Source organism: Myotis brandtii, unplaced genomic scaffold, assembly GCF_000412655.1.
Source record: "Myotis brandtii unplaced genomic scaffold, ASM41265v1 scaffold190, whole genome shotgun sequence".
NCBI classification, from domain to species: Eukaryota; Metazoa; Chordata; class Mammalia; order Chiroptera; family Vespertilionidae; genus Myotis; species Myotis brandtii.
Window position 1 is genome coordinate 2,229,745 of NW_005357076.1, and position 10,488 is coordinate 2,240,232.

A 10,488-nucleotide genomic window follows, 5' to 3' on the forward strand; every position below is an offset into this window, starting at 1 on the left:
ATCTTTTTCAGATCCTCTAAAGCATTTAGATCGAACCAATCACTTATCCTGAATCTAAAACTGAGACTCTAAGACCTATTAGAATAAAAGGAAATCTCCAAACTGCTTTCCTTCTCACCTGGATGTGAATTCATAGATGGGAAAGAAAGGCAGGTACCCCGGAACCTGATTTTGAGTGTGGAAGTATCCAAAAGGAGGTACCCAAGGAATGCAGTGTCCTTCCTCATTTGACCTTCCAAAACTGCTTCACTTGTGACTAATGGTCTACCCAAGGTGGCCATGGCCCCACACAAGTAGGACTGGAAGGTGAGTGCGTTGCCTGGAAACATGCACCCCCTGACCTGCCAAATGGGCTGATCCTTCACCTTCCTGTTAGCCCATCCCATTCACAACTACTGTCAGTGAAGGCATCTTATCTCCAGGAGAGATACCGTAGCAACAATAATAACAACAGTGATAACAATGATAGAAGCAGGAGCAGCAACAATAACAAATATAGCACTTACTACGGGCTTGAAACTCTTTGAAATGCTCAACTTATACCAACTCATACAAGTCTCACAACAACCTACTTAGGGAGGTGTTACGATCATGCTCATTTTGCAGAAAAGGGGAAACACAGTAGTCAAGTAACTTGCCAAAGGTCACAAAGCCAGTAACTGGCAAAGCCAGGATTCAAACACAGGTCTCAGTCCTAATACTATTCTCTATTGCAACTGTGTTCTCTAGAGGTATGGGTCCCCTCCCACCACTGCTGATGAGGTTAGAGAACCAACCTTTCTAACATAGGGCCCGTTTAGCAGTCAGGCCTGAAAAGTCCTATTTCTGCTACTCAATGTGTAAACTCAAATAAGTTGTGAGTCCCTGAGCCTTAGCTGTCTTCATCTGTATATCAGCCTGATACTCAGACCTATCTCACTGGGTGTCTGTGAGGATGATGAGATGATGCATATCCAGGTGCAAGCACAGTACCTACAACATGGTGGGTGCATCATAATCACAGCTGTGGTTATTACTAATCAATGAGACCATAAGGGTGTTGGAGAAGATGAGGCAGAAACAATCACAGCTTGGAATCTATACTAATAAAAGGGTAACATGCTAATTAGAGAAGACGTCTTCCGGACGTCCTTCTGGACAAAGCCTCAGCAGCTGCCTGAGGCTCAGGCAAGCCTCGGATGGCGGCTGCCACTGCCAGGGCCGGCCCAAGGCTCAGGCAGGCAGCAGATGGCTGCAAGGGCCAAGGCTCAGGCAGCCACAGGGTGATGGGGGCAGTGCCTTCCCCTGATTGGCCCCGTCGCCTCCCGCAGAGGGAGGCCAGACTAAGCCCTCAGTAGGACATCTCCTGAGGGCTCCCGGACTGTGAGAGGGGGCAGGCCGTGCTGAGGGCCCCCCCCCACCCGCCCGCCCCCAGTGTATGAATTTTCATGCACTAAGCCTCTAGTGTGGATATAAAAAAGGAAAGCAATGGGGTGACTCCAAAGAGACGGACACTTAAGTACCGATGACCAATTTATGCAGCCTATAGGTTTGTTTATCTCCATGAAGGAAAAAAAATCTAATTTTAAAAATATACTACACCAGGGAAAACTGAACAGAAGATGTCCAGACTGGACTAATTAGAATACTGTCCCTGAAATTCCTGTTATAACAGCAAGACGGCAAGGCACCCTTCACAGAGCTGCTCCTGAGTGAGGCAAAGAGCATTTCCTTCACACTCGTTCCCAGCCCTGACACATCACATTCTTTGCATCAATAAGAACTGGTGCCAGAACACACTAAATTGCCTTTGAGTACATTTAACTGATGTAGTATTTTTTTATGATTCTTTCTTGTTGTACCATTTTTCACTTTTGACTTTATAATTCTCTGCTGACTTTATATAAAGCTTTGCCAGATGACCCAAGGTGGTTTTTAATGGAGATTTAGGGGCTAGGTTGTGCTGTGGTTTGGATTCAGATTCTACTCCGGCAACGAGGGGAAATTAACTAGGTGGTTTCATCTCAAGTGCCCATTTATACTCGGAATAGACAGAGAATTTATCTTCTTCTAAGCCTTGTAATCATGACACTACAAAGTGATATTCAAGAAATAAAAAATTAGGTAGCAATGGCTTCCACACCACGAAACCACTACACAGTGTCCCTATTAAGCCCAGATGACCGGGAGGATATAAAGATGGCAGCGGGATCACTCGCTGAGTGACAGGGAGAAATTTGACCACATTCTGTCCTACGCCAAAGACAATGCTTCTCTCCTTAAGATGGGGAACTCAAATGACCCTGCACAGCTACTCCTCTTGCTCTGGGCTGCAACCGCTCCCCAGGGCCTTGTGCCCAGAGGAAATGCTGGAAGCGGCTGGCTTTCAGTGACTGGGAAAGGTGACATGACTGGCATAGAAAACGAGTCAGATAAGAAGTCACTCCCCCAAACTGACATCTTTTTACAAGAATAGCCTTCAGTTAATTATTTCTCTAAAGTATAAAATTGGTAACGAAACTCAGTAAAATTTTGGTTTGTCTTGTTTTTCATTATCATGCAATGCTTGCTCCATTGCACAGGAACAAATATCACATGTAAAGTCTTGAAAAAAATAACTTAAAAAAATCTGTGTACCTACCACCAAGCTTAGAAATAAATAAATCCCTTAAGTCTTTCCTATCAGATTAGATTCCTTTGCCTCCACCGACCACTGATGGTAAATGCAACATTGAATTTTAAGTTTTTCATTCCCATGTGGGATTTTTGTAAAGATCCTTTTAACATAGTGTTTTGTTTTATTTTTTGATATGAAAATGATATCATACAGTATCATTCAGGGAGTTTGTTTTATAGATTCCTTCATATTGAATGTTATTCCACTTCATTTAAAGAACCATTTGGGTTGTTTCCAGTTTTTTGTCTGTTTTGTTGTTGCTGTTCTCTTTTGTTTTATTTTGCTATTATATACAATGCTATGAGTGCAATTCTTATTAATCTCAGCATGTACAAGCGTTTTTCCTGGGTTAGAGTCCTGGAAGTTGACTTGCTGGATCTTAGGGTTTGCATATAATCAAATTTACTATTGCCCTAGCCGGTTTGGCTCAGTGGATAGAGCGTCAGCCTGCGGACTGAAGGGTCCCAGGTTCAATTCTGGTCAAGGGCATATGCCTAGGCTGCAGGCTCAATCCCCAGTAGGGGGTGTGCATGAGGCAGCTGATAAATTATTCTCTCTCATCATTGATGTTTCTATCTCTCTCTCCCTCTCCCTTCCTCTCTGAAATCAATAAAAATAAATTTTTAAAAAAATTTTACTAGATAATAACAAGTTGTTTTCCAAAATAGATACGCTAATTCACACTCCCACCTAAATAGGTGTAGTTGTGTGTGTTTTTTTTTAATTGATTTCAGAGAGGAAGGAAGAGAAGGAGAGAAAGAAAGAGAGAAAAAGAGAGGGGCGTGGAGAGAAACATCAATGATGAGAGAGAATCATTGATTGGCTGCCTTCTGCACATCCCACACTGGGGATCGAGCTACAACCCAGACATGTGCCATGAACGGGAATCGAACCTTGACCTTCTGGTTTTTAGGTTAATGCTGCACCACTGAGCCACACCAGCCAGGCCAAAATAGCTTTTGATAGCAGGGAGGGAGGTGGGTAGAAGCAGAAGACATAGAGGAGATAAACAGTGATGGAAAACATAAATAAAATTAAAATAAAGGAAAAAAAGAAAAAAAAACAGCTTTTTAGTTTCTCTTTCTCTACAACTTTGCCAGTACTTAGTACTGCCAGATTTTTAAAATTTTGTTGAATCAGTGAATATAAAATGTATCTTGTAGTTTAATTTGCATTTCCACATTTAACTTTTTATAAATGGGTAATCATTGAGTGGTTTTTGGAAGGTTGAAAATTCTTTGTTAAACTAACCTTGAAATGCAGTATTTGTATAGAATAAGTGTGATGATTCTGTGACTACAGAGAAAGATTCTATGTACACAAACATGTAGGAGTCAATATGTATATCTATCTGCCATTCCATTCTTACATTTACAGCAGGAGTTTAAAACTAGGGCAGATGGGCAAAATCTGGCCTACCACTTGCTTTTGTAAATAAAGTTTTATTAGAACACAGCCATGCTCATTTGCTCACCTATCGCATGTTACAATGACAGAGTTGAGTAATCACAACAAAAACCATCTGGCTCCTTTACAGTGAAAGTTTACTGACTCATAACTTAGAGCAACTCCATTTGCAGGCACAGATAGCTCATGTTCAACATGCCTGATTGAATTTGTTCCTCCCAAACTATTCCTCAGAACATGGATGTTCCTGCCACAAAGGCACTCAGGCCAAAAACTTAGGGGGTCATCTGATGCTCTTCACCATTTACAACCAATCAGTGGATACCACCCAAGTATTCAAACTCTGGACAACACTTCTGTGAAGTCCCATTCTCTACACCTTGGCCAGCCCTTGCTCCAAGCCTTATGTTGACTTAGGAAGCCCTCCCCCAATGGTCAAGCCCTTTGTGTCCCCAAGTTCAGAGCACTTGCAGTGCTTCAATGCATTATCTGAGTTCTGCCTGTGGTCTTGATCTAAACTGTAAATGCCTTGAGGGCAGGAGTCCTTACCATCTCTGCGCATAGCACAGTGTCTTGCGCAGCAAATTCTTTATGATAACTCAGCCTCCTGTAGCCTGCTTAGTCCTTCTCAGAACCCACTGAGGGCCTGACATGGCAAGACCTTTGCGGCTGCCATGCCACTGGTCAGCAGGATTTGGAAATAGTCACTACTCTCCTAAACCTCATGGCCAAGGGGACTTGGGAAAAAAGACTCCTTAACACGGTGGTCTTCAAATTCTTGTGTATAGCAAATCACTCAAGGATCTTATTAAAAATAACACATGCAGGGTGTCGCCCCAGACCCACCGAGCCAGAATCCCTGGAAGTAGGTACACAGCATATTTACCTTGTGGGTGTTCCCTAGGAGATCCTTATGAAGGTGCGAGAAGCACATATCCTATATAATAAAGAGCTAATATGCTAATTAGACCAGATGGCAAAATGACCTTCCAGAATGACCTTCTGGAACGACCAGTGGGCGGGGCCGTGAGGCAGTCGGGGCGTGAGGGCTGAGGCAGCCAGGGCTTCGAGGGCCTACCCTTGCACAAATTTTGTGCATTGGGCCTCTAGTCTAATAATAACAGCTTCCTGAAAACATTCCCCTAGTTCAGTGATGGTGAACCTTTTGAGCTCGGCGTGTCAGCATTTTGAAAAACCCTAACTTAACTCTGGTGCCATGTCACATATAGAAATTTTTTGATATTTGCAACCATAGTAAAACAAAGATTTATATTTTTGATATTTATTTTATATATTTAAATGCCATTTAACAAAGAAAAATCAACCAAAAAAATGAGTTCGCCTGTCACCTCTGACATGCGTGTCATAGGTTCGTCATCACTGCCCTAGTTCTATCCCACCCCACCACATTATTCTCGATGGGCAGCTAACACTGCCTAGAACTCCACCCATGCTTTTGTACCAGAGTTTCCCTAAGGTTCCCCACCCTCCACCACTGGCCCAGAAGAAGGCTGGCTTGAGGGGATAGATGTATCTTTTTCTTAGGGCTGAATTCAAACCTTCAGTCTCTGTTTCTCATTGACTTGCTTCCATCCCTGGTTATTAATGTGGTCTGTCTCTACACTGAGCATCTTTACTGCTGAGCATGTCTAAAATCAAGCACCTCCCACTACGTGCTAGCATCACCCCCTTGAATGTGCCATATCGCCCCGTTCCTGCCTGAGGGAAGAGTCATGCCAGCAGTCATACAGTGCCTATGTTATAAGAATGCGTGCTTTAATTTGTACTGCCATCTTCAGTTTCAACTTATTGCAGATCATTTAATATGTAAAAACCAATGTTAATGGAAGGATTAGACCAACAACAATACAAATGAGATACTGTTAGTATTTATTAGAGATTTTTCTTATTAGACTTAATTTTTCCTTAAATTGCATGTGACCCATTATCATTATGCTCAGTGGATAATATAACAAAACAAAATTACCAGTCCATTGTACTCAAAAAGGATGTCTAAGGTTGCTTGGGTTTTATGACACCAAGCAGAGCACAGATCTAGGAATTTCTCCGGTGCTGCACTCGGTGATTTTCAGGGGTCTGTTTTCCCCAGAGGCATGTAAGTACTGAAATTGCATTGCAGTGCGTTCTGCTCTCAGCGGGAGAGAAAGTGCATAGTCAATGGGTTATTTGCCATTCTCTATTTCCGTTTTATGCAGTCTCACGGAGGGATCGCTCAGGTGGTGGTTGAAGTTTACTGGACACTCAGGAGCCATCTTGTGGTTTCTCTAAATGGCATTTATAATCTATAACCAAAGGGGTAGTCCGGGAAGCCCCCGGAGCAGCACGCCTAAATTCTGCATGTGTTAATTCAGGTTAAGAGATCTGATTCTTTGCTGGGAGATTCCAGGAGGGGGAAACTGCCTCATGTATCTAAACAATATTTATAGGAGGACAAACAGGGATGCAAGGTCTAATATTGGTGCTAAAAATGACAGAAAATTTGAAATCTGTATATGGGAGATAAAAAGGCCTTCTGAGTAAGCAGATCAATAAATTACAAAGAGGCTATGCCCAAATCACACCTGTGATTTTGCTACACTGTTACTGTTATAAAAGCACTCCCTCCTATAAATGCAGTATTACTCTGCTTTCTGTCAACCAGATATCTCCAATTAGCCATCATTTATTTCATGCTTCACTAGTGCCCTGGTAATGGAAGCTCGTAACAGGATTCCTGAAATGCTGAAATCAAGAAGCAGATTAAAATTTACTCATATAGTTGTATGTTAAGTGTGTTTTATTGGGGAGGGGGCAGCATGGAACGAGGGAAGAATACAGGCTTCAGTGTTAGCCCTGGTTTTGAGTCTCACAAGGACATATTAGCACTGGGGCCATGGGTAAGCTACAAAATATCTCGCTAAGCTTCAATTTCCTCACATATAAAATAAGGATAATATCCAGCTCTAGAAGATATTGTGAAGATTAAATGAGACCACAAGCATATGTAAAATACCAGCACAGTGCCTGGCTCTAAAGAAACCACTCAATAAATAGTGGCCTATTATTAATGCTGATGTCTTCTTTCCCATTCTCAGTAAATCAGAAGCCATTGGTCACTACATGCATCTACCTCTTGACTTTTTTTTTCTCTGAATCTCCTCATCTACCAGAATATTTGATTCATATGAATATCATATCCCCCAACAGTGACAGAGCACAGCAAGTTTGCTGTGGATTCTCAACACTGGATTATTTAAATTTGGAGAAGAAAAGGAATGTTTTCACAGAAACTATTTACTTTTAAAAATATATTTTTATTGAGTTCAGAGAGGAAGGGAGAGGAAGAGAGAAACAGAAACATCGAGCCCACAACCCGGGCATGTGCCCCGACTGGGAATCGAACCCTGACCTCCTGGTTCATAGATCAACACTCAACCAAGGAGCCACCTTGGGTGGGGAAACTATTTCTTCATCCTTAGCCTTGGGGAAACAAAGTTTCAAAGTCTCCAAAATGGTTACAAATTACCCAAAGCTCCTACCCTCTTTATATCTTTTATTATTTTTATTATAACTATTACATGAGTAAAATATTAGTATATTTTTATAAAAATTCAGATACTGAAAGAGCTAGACTTCTTGACCTTCTTCTATTCTTTCCCAATTCAATGTGGGTCTTCTCTCAGAAGTAACTACTGTTAGGGTTTTGTATCCACCCTTCCAAAACTATTTCCATGCATTTATACACATGTATGTGAGTTTGCATGTGTGTGTGTATGTGTGTGTGTGCAATGTTGTGCTTTTACATAAATTGTATTACAATATACAAATGCCTTATACTCAAATTGTTTTTGCTCAAAAATATGTGTTGAAGATCATTCTGTGTTAGTACTCCATTTACCTTCAACTCTTTTAAACTGCTGCATAGTGTTCAAAATCACTTTAACCATTCCTTTCTTGATAGGCATTCCTTTCTCTTTGTACTTTTTTTACTACTAGAAAAATGCTGCAATAAATATCATTCTGCATACTTCCCTTCGGATGTGTGTAATTGCTAGGTTATAGGCTATATGAATTTTATTTCAGTCTTTTAAATTCCATTTGTTTATTTTTGAGTATGATTCAAAATTTAGAGGAAATAAAGTGTAGAGTGAATAGTATTCTATGCATATTGTTCTGTATCTTGCTTTATTCCTTTATTGATATATGCTGCATAGACTCACATAGTTGCATAGCTTTACATTACTAGTAACAATGTAGGGAACTTGCTAATTCTTTTGACAGAGATACACGATATTCCAGAGGTTGGATGTCCCATATATATATGTAACCATTTCTCAATTGACAATTATTTGGCTATCTTTAATGTTTAGCTAGTACATCTACTGTACAATAAATACTATTGTATATAGGTCATTTTACACATATGCCGGTATTTTTAGGAATGCAATTGCTGATCTATTTTTATAGTTGTTGGTCACTTTTTTATGCATTTGGAATTCTTCATGTATTAGAAAAATATACATAATCTACCACTGTATGTGACATATTTCCAAATACTTTTAAATTCACTGTATGTCTTCCTCACTGTAAAATCTTTTTCTTCTATGTAAAAGTCCTTCCTCTCTCTTCTTTTTTTGCTTTGAGAAGTATACATATGTTATTATGCAATTAAGTATAAATATGTATCATAAAACTTTAAAGCATGTGCATTGGGTTTCTGATTTAAAATTCCAGCTTTTCTATGGGGTCTTTGTGTGGGCTGGTCTGGATTTTATCATCTTCTAATTTTTTTAATTTGAAAGAATCTCATATTTATAATAGAAATGTAAGAATAGTACAAAGCACATTTTTTAACATTTGAGAGTAAGTTGCTCAGTGATGCCCTTCACGTTCAAATACTACAGTGCATTTTTAATAAATAAGTACATTCTTCAACATAATTACAATATAGTCATAAAAATCAGGAAATTACTATGCTATTGATATAATACTACCATTCAATTCTAAGACCCCATTCAAATTTTACCAATTTTTCTAATGATTCTTTTTGAAAAAAATTATTTTTCAATTACAATTTACATTCAGTATTATTTCATATTAGTTCCAGGTGTACACCATAGTGGGTAGACAATCATATACTTTACAAAGTGTTTCCCCCAGTAATTTCCACAGCGCCAAACATAACGGTTATAATATTGACTATAACCCCTATGCTGTACTGTACATCTCTGTAACTATCTTGTAACTACCAATTTGTACTTCTTAATCCCTTCACCTTTTTCAGCCAGCCCCCATGACTCCTCCCCTCTGGCAACCCACAATCTGTTCTCTGTATCTATGAGTCTATTTCAATTTTGCTCATTCATTTATTTTGTGCTTTCGATTCCACATATAAGTGAAATCGTATGGTATTTGTCTTTCTCTGTCTGGCTTATTTTAATGAGCATATGCCCTCTACATCATCCATGCTGTCACAACTGGTAAGATTTCATTCTTTTTTTATGACTGAGTAATATTCCATTGAATATATGTACCACAGCATTTTTATCCACTTATCCATTGATGGGCACTGGGGTTGCTCCATAGCTTGGCTATTGTAAATAATGCTGCAATGAACATAGGGGTGTATACATTCTTTCAAATTAGTGTTTGGAGTTTCTTTGGATATATACACAGAAGTGGAATCGCATGGTCATAAATCAGTTCCATTTTTAATTTTTTGAGGAAACTCCATACTGTTTTCCAAAGTGGCTGCACTAATCTGCATTCCCTTCAACAGTGCACAGGGGTTCCCCTTTCTCCACATCCTCGCCAGCACTTGCTGTGTGTTGATTTATTGATAATAGCCATTCTGACATATATAAAATGATATCTCATTGTGGCTTTAAATATACTTTTTCTGATCATTAGTGACATTAAGCATCTTTTCATATGTCTACTGACCACTTGTATGTCCTCTTTGGAGAAGGTTTTTTTTTTTTTTTTAAAATAAAGTCAAGCGTATTTTTAATAAGGTTAAGGTTTTCAAATTTTTATTTTTAAATCAGGGCTTCTGAATTCTGAATTCCGTCTTTTCTCTTAGCATTTTCGTGGTTTATTTTTCTTCACCACTTAAATTCTTAATCCATTTGTAATTTATCCTGGTGTAAGGTATAAGAAATGAATCCTTTTTTGTTTTCCAAAAAGCTACTCATTTGCCCCAAGAACATATATTGAATAGGCTTTACCACCAGTTTAAGGTAACACTTTGTCATATACTAAATCCCACATGTAAATCCATTTGATTTTTGTTCTGGAATTCCCATTTTATTCCATTGGTCTGTTGAATGATTTGTGTGCCTGTGCTACATTTTAAAAAATTACTGATGCTTTATAATACACTGAATATCGAGTAGGACTAATCCCTCCCCCAATATATATATATA

The 10,488-nt window shown here is 39.3% G+C and overlaps 1 protein-coding gene across 3 annotated transcripts in view; it reads right to left on the minus strand.

Moving 5' to 3' along the window:
- LOC102245006 (chromosome unknown open reading frame, human C10orf11) overlaps nt 1–10,488 on the minus strand; it is a 1,043,798-nt gene that overhangs the window by 182,684 nt on the left and 850,626 nt on the right. The window lies entirely within an intron of this gene.